This window comes from Mobula hypostoma, chromosome 5 (genome assembly GCF_963921235.1).
Source record: "Mobula hypostoma chromosome 5, sMobHyp1.1, whole genome shotgun sequence".
Taxonomy (NCBI): domain Eukaryota; kingdom Metazoa; phylum Chordata; class Chondrichthyes; order Myliobatiformes; family Myliobatidae; genus Mobula; species Mobula hypostoma.
Genome location: NC_086101.1, coordinates 135630678 through 135640997, shown reverse-complemented (window position 1 = coordinate 135640997; position 10320 = coordinate 135630678). Strand labels below are relative to the sequence as shown.

The following is a 10320-nucleotide window of genomic DNA, read 5'->3' as shown; positions in this document are numbered from 1 at the left end:
AGCCTCAGGATGTTGATAATAGGGGATTCAGTGATAGTGATGCCTCTGAATGTCAAGGGATGATGGCTAGGACCCCTCTTGTTGGAGATGGTCAATGTCTGGCTTGAATGTTGTTTGCCACTTGCCAGCCCAAGCCTGGATATTGCCCAGGTCCTGCTGCATTTGGGTATGAATTGCTTTACTATCTGAGAAGTCATGGATGGTGCAGAACATTGTGCAGTCATCTGCGAACATCCCCACTTCCCACCTTATGACGGAAGGAAGGTAATGAAGCAGCTAGAGATGGTTCGACCTAGGATACTTCCCTGAGGAACTCCTGCAGTGATATCCTGAGGATGAGATGATTGACCTCCATCCACCACAACCATCTTCCTTTGTGTCAGGTATGATTCCAACCAATGGACGGTTTCCCCCCCTAATTCCCATTGACTCCATTTTAGCTAGGCCACCCTGAAGGCATACTTGGTCAAATGCTGTCTTCATGTCGAGGGCTATCACTCTCAGCTCACCTCTGCTATTTAAGCTGTTTGTTCCATGTTCGGACCAAGGAGGTGATGAGGTCAGGAGCTGAGAGGCCTTGATGGAACCCAAACTGGGCATCCGTGAGCAGGTTATTGCCGAGTAGATGCTACATGATAACGCTGTTGATGAACCCTTCCATTACTTTGCTAGTGATTGAGAGTAGGCTGATAGGGCAGTCATTGGCTGGTTTGGACTTGTCCTGTTTCTTGTGTAAAGGACATACCTGGGCAATTTTCTGCATTGCCAGGTAGATGCTGATGTTGTAGCTGTACTAGAACAGTTTGGCTAGTGCTGCTTCTGTAATCTTATGCTGTTATGGATGTCCACTGATATTAGCCATTGTCTCCCTGGGAAAAAGGTTCTAACTCTCCATTCTATTTATACCAATTTGAGAAGATTGCGAAGAAGTGGCACCCCAGTCAGTAGCATGCAATATTTAGCATTAAGTGTTATGAGATGCTGGTCATGAATTGAACTCTTCAGCATGTGTTCATAATCTAAAGCTGCATAATAGAGATTCAAGAATCTGTGTTACCTGTTGTACAGTTATACATATTTACTATTACACTGGAGTTCACAAGTTTGTGGAAGATATCAGATCTGAGAATTCTCTGGTCTTCTAATAATAATACAGAAGAACCTATAGATCAGGGCACTACAGCTTAAGCTCTTGGATCCATTTATCTAGGGTAGTGGCCAGTACAATGATAGGATGTGGTCCTTTATCTCCTTGGTAAAGATAAGCAAGGAATAATATGACCTGCATTTTTCCTCAAGCTCATCTCATCTGCTAATATTCCAATCACCCTGTGTCTACTCAGCAAAGTCAAACAATTTAATCCAATTAATTGATAAGTATAAAGCTCCATACTTTCGTTGAGGATATCTGGCTGCTGACTGTTCAATCGTTCTATGGCTTTCCCCATCTGTTAGTTCTGTCTCTTGCTTTTCTAATCTTCAGGAAATTACTGTATACCTGGTCAGAAGTAGATGAGCCACTTCCTGCTCGTTGATTATTGTTTTGCTGTTCCATATCAGATCTTTGGACAAACCATAAAGCATGTCAGACCTTCTAAGCAACGCCTCCCAACTGCTAAGTAGCTGGAGATCAATAATCTTTTGAGTTTTTTCTCAAGGAACACTGATGAATAAGATTAAGTTCATCCACTGAGGCACCCTGCAGGAAGTTGACAATTTTAGCCCTATATTCATTTTCAGTCTCTTCACTCCACCACTGTAGTCTTCATCAAGGGAGCTCTCACCACCAGAAGCAATGGATTCCACACCTTCAGAATCACTAATTTCCCTCTGAATTATTCTGCTACCTTTTTCTCCTTTAACATGGTTTTTACTTTTATTATTCCATTCTTTTCTTGTTCCAGTTTGTTTCAACTGAGCTGACATCTCTGTTGTCTGTGTTTAAAGATTTGTGATGGCATCTTTTCCATTAATGTTTTCATGTTTTGCCACACATGGCACTTCATCTGAATCTTGATTATCAAACACCTACAAAGCTCCTAAGGCCTCCTGATAGGAACAATCATATTCATTCAGGGCCTCTCTAAGTTACTTTTTGTCATGACATGGATACTCATTGCGAAGTTTTCTAAGTAGCAAGTCTTTTTTCATAATCTTCTGTGGACTCTTGTGACTCAAATCAATTAGGCTGATCAACTAGCTGTAGTGTTTACTGAGCTCTCACTTTGGCAGTCTATGGTACTCACCTGCTTCAAGCAGCCTTCAATTATACTGTGCCCAAGAAGAACATGCTAATCTTCCTCAATGACTATCATCCATTAGCACTGACATCCACTTTAATGAAGTGCTCTGGGAGATTGGATATGAAGTAAATTAGCTCCTGAGGAGTGACTTGGAACCACTTGAATTTGTCTACCATCATAACAAGTGAAAAGTAGATGCCATTTCATTGGCTCTTCACTCAGCTCTGGAACATCTGGACAGTGAGGATGCATTCATCAGGATTGAACACCATCAACCCCTCTAAACAAATCATTACGCTCTAAGACCTTGGCCTTGATACCTCCTTGTGCAATTAGGTCTTTGATTTCCTCAGTTGCAGACCCCAGTCATTTCAGACTGGCAACACCATCTCCTCCACAGTCACCTTCAGCACAGGTGCACCACGAGACTGTGTGCTTAGCCCCCCACTCTACTCACTTTACACTTATGACTGTGAAGCTAAGCACAGCTGTAATGCCATATTTAAGTTTGCTGACACCACCGCAGACTTTGGCCAAATCAATGATGGTGACGAATTGGCATATTGGAGGGAGATTGAAAATCTGGCTGAGTGGTGCCACAGCAACAACCTCTCACTCAACGTCAGCAAAACTAGAGTGCTGATTTGTGACTACAGGAGGAAGAAACCAAAGATCTATGAGCCATGCACATTAGGGAACTGGAGGTGGAGAGGAGCAGTAACTTTAAATTCCTTGGCGTCTCCACATCAGAGGACCTGCCCTGGAACCAGCACATCGGCATCTTCACAAAGAAGGCACAGCAGCACTGTTACTTTCTGAGAAGTTTGGGCAAATTCAGCATGCCATCTAAAACTTTGACTAGCTTCTATACATGCACAGTGGAGAGGATCCTGACTGGTGGCCTTATGGCCTGGTAACGAAGTGCCCAAGAATGGAAAAGCCAACAGAAGTGGTTGAAACAGCCTAGTCTATTGCAGGCAAAGCCCTCCTCACCACTGAGCACATTTTGTGAGAAGCACTACCACAGGAAAACAGCATCCATCATCCAGGACCTTCGCCTGTTACGATGATCGCTGGCAATGACCGAGCCCAGCTGCGGAGGAATGGTAAACTCCCATGTAGAGACTGAAACAAGAGGTGATACATAGGAACTCCAACAGAGCATCGGTGGCAAGACTCAGCAGCACCGCGAGATAAATCATTCTCAACAGAAGGACTCGGCGATGTGTGTTAAATGGGAGTCCACATTAAATAATCATAGGAAGCAGAAAACCCGTGCCAGTCACAATTAACGTGACAAGATTAAACAGATAGCATCCAGGCTTAATGACTCTCATTAAGACAATTAGTAAATGCAGGTGCTTGAGAAATCTAGACGCCCAATGTTCTTCAGCACGGCACAGAAGCCTGTAGGGCTCATGACATCACCATTCAGTCCAATTTCTCTTCTCACTGCCACCATCGGACAGGAGGTACAGGAGCTGTGGGTCCCATCATACCAGGTTCAGGAACCATCAGCTCCTTGAGCCAGCATGGACAACTTCACTCACCTCAACACTGAACTGATTCCACAACCTCTGGACTCATTTTCAAGCACTCTACAACTCATGTTCTCAGTATTATTTATTCACTTATTTATTTTTAAAGTATTTAAACATTTGTCTTTTGCACATTGGCTCTTTGTCGGTCTTTGTTTACAAGTAGCTTTTCATCGATTCTAATGTATTTATCTGTTCTACTCTGAATGCCTGCAAGAAAATGAATCTCAGGGTAGTATATTGTGACATAAGTATACATACTTCGAGGATAAATTTACTTTGAACTTTGAACTAGGATTCTTCTTCTTCCTAGTGAGCTGTTTCCACTCCCTGGCTCTTTCGCCAGTGGTATTTTCCCTTCAATAGTTCCCATCCCTTTTTGAAGGCCAAGGGTGAATTTTTTTCCACTACACATTCAGGTGCAGATAACCACTTCCACTCTTTGATCAGGAATACACTGCTTTACAAGGAAGCAGATGCAGTATTTTAACTTTTAAAAAAAAAGCAGAACTTAAGAGACAGTTTTAAAGTTCTATATTTTATATTTCCGTAAACACAAAAAAAATCACTTGTTTTACAGAAAAGCAACTCAGAAAGTTCAAAGGACTGGTTTTCAGCTATTATTAGAAGTTTGTTATTAGGACTAAATTACAATCTGCAAAATAGATTCCAAATGGTTGCCTATGTCTACATGGAGCTTGCCCTGTTGTTATCCTGAAATAATTCAAACAGCCACAATCACATCCACGATTTTGTTTACCTTCAGAGAATACTTAGACCTAATTCTGCACCACATATATTCAATTTCCTGACTGCTTCCCCTGTAATAAAGAAAAGCTTTCTTGAAAAATTGACTCTGTTCTTTTAAACATTAGAATTCGTTTTTTTGCCTTGTGTATGTGTGACAACAGAGTTTTTAAAAAAGCAACACGCAGAAAATGCAGGAGGAACTCAGAAGACTCGGCAGCAAAGAGTATAGTTAACATTTTGGACCAACACCCTTCACCAGCAACATCCATGGATGTTGCCTGCTCTTCTGAGTTCCTCCAGCATTTTGTGTGTGTTTCTTGGATTTCCTGCATCTGCAGATTTTCTCAGTTTTTTTTATAAACCTCACTGACTACAACTAAGGCTCCTGCTCACAGGAGGGCAGTAAATGAGGGCCCCCTTTTCAAAAAGTGAACCAGCGAAAAGCCTAGTAACTATAGTCTTGTAAGCCTAACATCAGTAGTTGGGAAGATGTTGGAGAAAATGCATGGTCATGCACTTTGGTAGTAGAAATAAATGTGTGGACTATTTTCTAAATGAGGAGAAAATCCAGGAATCTGAGATGCAGAGGGACTTGCATCTTGTGCAAAACACCCTGAAGGTTAACATGCAGGTTGAGTCGGTAGTGACGACGGCAAATGCAATATTCAAGACCTTATTTCAAGAGGTCTGGAATACAAGAGCAAGGATGTGATGTTGAAGCTTTATAATGCAATGGTGAGGCCTCACCCTGAGTATTGTGAACAGTTTTAGGCCCCTCATCTTAGAAGAGATATGCTGGCATTGGAGAGGGTCCAGAGGAGGTTCACAAGGATGATTCCAGGAATGAAACCGTTATCATACGAGGAACATTTGATGGTTCTGGGCCTGTACTCGCTGGAATTCAGAAGGATCAGGGGGGATCTCATTGAAACCTTTCAAATGTTGAAAGGCCTAGACAGTAGACATGGAAAGGATGTTTCCCATGGTGGGAGAGTCTAGGACAAGAGGGCACAGCCTCAGGATAGAGGGTTGCCCTTTCAAAACAGAGATGTGGAGAAATTTCTTTAGGCAAAGGGTGGTGAATTTGTGGAATTTGTTGCCACATGCAGCTGTGGAGTCCAGGTCGTTGGGTGTATTTAAGGCAGAGATTGATAGGTTCTTGATTCGACATGGCATCAAAGGTTACGGGGAGAAGGCCGGGAACTGGGGTTGAGGAGGAGAAAAAAAACAAAAGGATCAGCCATGATTGAATGGCGGAGCAGGCTCGATGGGCCAGATGGCCTAATTCTACTCCTATGTCTTATGGTCTAAAATGCTGATGGACAGGACTAATGATCAGTTGAAATGATGGGGCCTAATCAGAGACAGCTAACATGACTTTGTCAAAGCCTGATCCTGTCTGACCAATCTGACTGAATTGTTTTTTGAAGAGGTAACCAAGTGTACTGATGAGGGCAGGGCAGTAGATATGATTTACATGACCTTCAGTAAGGCCTTTGACTGGGTACCGCATGGGAGGTTGGTCAAAAATGTTAGGTCCATAGTTGGTTGACAATAAGAAAGAGCAGGCGATGTTATTAGTGATTGGGTGCCAGCGATGAGGATCAGTACTGGGACCTGTTGGAATTCTTTGAGGAGATTACAAGTAGTATAGATAAAGGGGATGCAGCAGTGGATGTTGTATATTTGGACTTTCAGAAAGCCTTTGACAAGGTGCCACACATGAGGCTGCTTACCAAATTAAGAGCCCATGGTATTACAGGAAAGTTCCTAACATGGTTAGAGCATTGGCTGATTGGTAGGAGGCAGCAAGTGGGAATAAAAGGATTCTTTTCTGGTTGACTGCCAGTGATCAGTGGTGTTCTGCAGGGGTCGGTGTTGGGACCACTTCTTTTTATCCTGTATGTAAATGTTTTAGATGATGTAGATCATTTTTTTGCCAAGTTTGCAGATGATATGAAGATTGGTGGAGGGGCAGGTAGTGTTGAGGAAGCAGGTAGGATGCAGAAAGACAGATTAGGAGAATGGGCAAGAAAGTGAAAAATGAAATACAGTGTTGGAGAATGAATGGTCATGTACTTTGGTAGTAGAAATAAATGTGCAGAATATTTTCTAAACAGGAAGAAAATCCAGGAATCTGAGATGCAAAGGGACTTGGGAGTCCTTGTGCAGAATGACCCTGAAGGTTAACTGGCAGGTTGAGTCGGTGGTAAGCAAGGCAAATGCATGTTATCATTCATTTTAAGAGGTCTGGAATACAAGAGCAAGGATGTGATGCTGAGGCTTTATAACGCACTGGCGTGGCCTCACAGTTTCTGGGCCCCTCATCTTAGAAGAGATATGCTGGTATTGGAGAGGGTCCAGAGGAGATTCACAAGGATGATTCCAGGAATGAAAAGGTTATCATACGAGGAATGTTTGATGGCTCTGGGCCTCTACTTGCAGAAGGATTGGGGTGGGGGGGGGGAAGCCTCATTGAAACCTTTTGAATGTTGAAAGGCCTAGACAGAGTAGATGGGAAAGGATGTTTCCCATGGTGGGGGAGTCTCGGACAAGAGGGCACAGCCTCCGGATAGAGGGGCACCCTTTCAAAACAGAGATGTGGAGAAATTTCTTTAGGTGGTGAATTTCTTTAGGTGGTGAATTTGTGGAATTTGTTGCCACTTGCTGCTGTGGAGGCCAGTTTAGACTTAGGGGAAGCAGGAAGAGATTCAGAAGATTCAAAAGGATCATTTTCACTCATAGTGTGCTAAATACTTGGAATGCATGGCCAAAAGAGTGGTGGAAGCAGGATTCCTAACAACATCCATGAAATCTGTAGATGAGCAGTTGAAAGGATTGGGACAAGTTCTGGGTGGTAGGATGAACATGGATGGGTGCTGACTGGTTGGCATAGATGTGCTAGACTGTATAGACTGTTTCCATGCTGTTCAGCTCTATTACTCTATATATTTAAGACTTCAGATAAAGGGTCAATGTGCTCCCAATTCTCTTGACATAAGCACTAACTTTAAATGTCCTTTATGTTGCACAAGCTTTTCCAGGATCAATGAATGGTCAGGGCAAATATGACTGGCACGATTTCAATACATTTTAAAGCCAGTACAATGGTACATTGGTACAGGAGTGCAGATTTAAAGGATAATGTTTAAGATGAGGCTTTCACAGTAAATTGTAATTTTTTTTCAGTGCAAAGAAACCCATGAGTGTACCAAAGAAAGTGATAAGTGGTGCTGTACACATTAAGATTTTATAATACTAATGCCAAAAACTACACCAGTAGTTAGCAACATCACTATGTGAAATTGGCAGCAACTTAACGATTCTCACAAGTCTACTTTAAAGTTCAAAGTAACTTTTATTATTGAAGTACATATATGTCACCATATACACCCCTGAGATCCCTTCTGTTGTGAGCATATTCAGCAAATCTGTGGTGTAATAACTATAACAGGATCAATGAAAGACCAACCAGCGTGTAGAAGACAACAAATTGTGCAAAGGCAAATATAAATGAATAGCAATAAATAATGAGAACATGAGATAACATGGGAGTGTGATTATTGGTTGTGGGGACATTTCAATGATGAGCAAGTGAAGATGAATGTACTTATCCCCTTTTATTCGAGAGCCTGATGGTCGAGAGGTAGTAACTGTCCTTGAACCTGGTGGTGTGAGTCCTGAAGGCAGCAGTGAGAAGCGAGCATGACCTTGGTAATGGGGATCTCTGATGATGGATGCTGCTTCCCTATGAAAGCATTTCATATAGATGTACTCAATGGTTGGGAGGGCTTTGCTCGTGATGCACTGGGCTGAACCACACAGTGATCCCAAAGCTGGTGTAATGATTGTGTATGTCCTCAAAGCATGTTTTGCTCATGGAACATCAGCTGAATTCCAAGTTTTACAGTACCCTGAGACTTAGGGGTCCAAGACTACATCTTGCTGAAAGTAGCAAGAAGGATTGACAGGATAGTGAAAGGAGAAATAGAACGATACTTCACACGTGGAGTATGGTATAGTTCCAATTTCCACATGAGAGGAATGTATTGGAGAGAGTGCAGAGGAGATTCACCAGGATATTACCTGGATTGGAGGACTTCAGTTATGGAAAGAAATTCAATAGACTAAGCTTGTTTTTTCCTGAAGGAGTCTGAGGGATGACCTGATTGAAGTATAGAATTCTGAGAGGCACAAATAATGTAGATAGGTAACATCCTTTTCCCATTTTAGGGGTATAAAAATAACAGGGGGAAGGAAGTTTTAAAGGACATCTAAGGGTTTTACTCTAAGAATGATAGATGTCTAGAATATTCTGTCAAAAGAGATGGTGGAATCACATTCAATTATTACATTTAGGTGGCATTTGGGCAGATAGGTACTTAACTAGGCAAGCCCTGAAAGGATGTAGTTCTAGTTCAGCCAAATGGGATTAGTGTAGATTGGCAACAAGGCTGGCATGGATTTGATGGGTTAAAGAGTCTGTTTTCATACTATCACCATTCTGCAATTAATAATGATAATATTTATGTAAGCTTTCACTACTACCTATAAAGATGCAGAGAGAAGTGATGCTGAGATACATCCAAAGATGTGCTGGGACACATCATCAGTGATGTAACCTGGAGTCATCGGGTGTTTCGGGTCTTTCAACATCAGGCAGTCTTGCCCAGGTGACCCAGCCAGGGGTGATCCCAGCTTGTGTCCCAGCAGCACTGGTCCACGGTCACACCTCTTGATCCGTAGCCATCTGGAGCCTCACTTGGTAGCCTCTGAAGGTCTTGATGGCTCTTTTCTTTGCAGCCCCCATAATGCTGACAGAGTAGGTTCTGCAGAGCGAGCAGCCAGCAGAATCTCTACCCCCACCTATATCGCCTTGCAAAGTCCCCTCCACCCCTGTCTCTGGCACTGCTACACCAGCTCTTGGTATTTGACTTCCTTTCACTCAAACACCTCCTCAATCTGGTCTTCCCAAAGAACTGACAGTTCTACCATGATCTCCTGCTTCGGGGTTTCTGACAAATGACCATGTCAGCCTTCAATGATGATGATCTGATGAAGTCAGGGAACTTTAATTGCTTGCCAGGATTGGCTTTCAGTTGCCAGTCAGACAATGTGGCAAGCAAGCCTGCTGGTAAATATAAAGGGAGTAATAAAGAAAGCAAAGATAAACCTAATGGAAGCATAGATGGCAAAAGAGGGCACATTATCATTACTGATCTTTATTTACTTCCTGTTGTGAGGGATACCGTGACTCAGTTTTATAGAAAAGTCAAATTCAAGTAACTTATTATTGGAAAATGCAAACGTATGCATTGTATTTTCTATGTATTACAGTATTTACTCAAATGCACACATTGTATTTTCTATATTTACTATGTAACCACTGCTAGCTGAATAGAGGGTATTCACTATGTAGCCATGACTTTTGACCTGTTCACTACTAATTCATGAAGAGATCTAGAATGAAACCAAGTAGAAAGATAACAGTGGCGAGTAAGGTGATGAAATATGTGGCAGTATGTCAACACAAGACTAATTAAGAAATAACTGTGGTTAGGGATGAGAGGACACCTGTTCTAAAATGTAGTTGGGGAGTAAAACAATAGTGGAAAGTCGAGAGCGGATATATTGATGATATGTAATCACGGGCCGGCTGGATATGATAATGTAGCTAAGATAGGAAAATTGCTATAAAAAATGCTGTATACAAGCCTCGACGGGCAGTCAGCTACTAGCTTCCTGATTGTCTCAGCTTTGATTTGCAAATTAAAGTTTAAAATGTCTTG

The 10320-nt window shown here is 42.2% G+C and overlaps 1 pseudogene; it reads right to left on the bottom strand.

Annotated features, from left to right (window-relative positions):
- Positions 1–900: 900 nt before the first annotated feature.
- LOC134347341 (SWI/SNF-related matrix-associated actin-dependent regulator of chromatin subfamily A containing DEAD/H box 1-like) lies at positions 901–2419 on the bottom strand (annotated as a pseudogene).
- Between the last annotated feature and the right edge of the window lie 7901 nt (positions 2420–10320).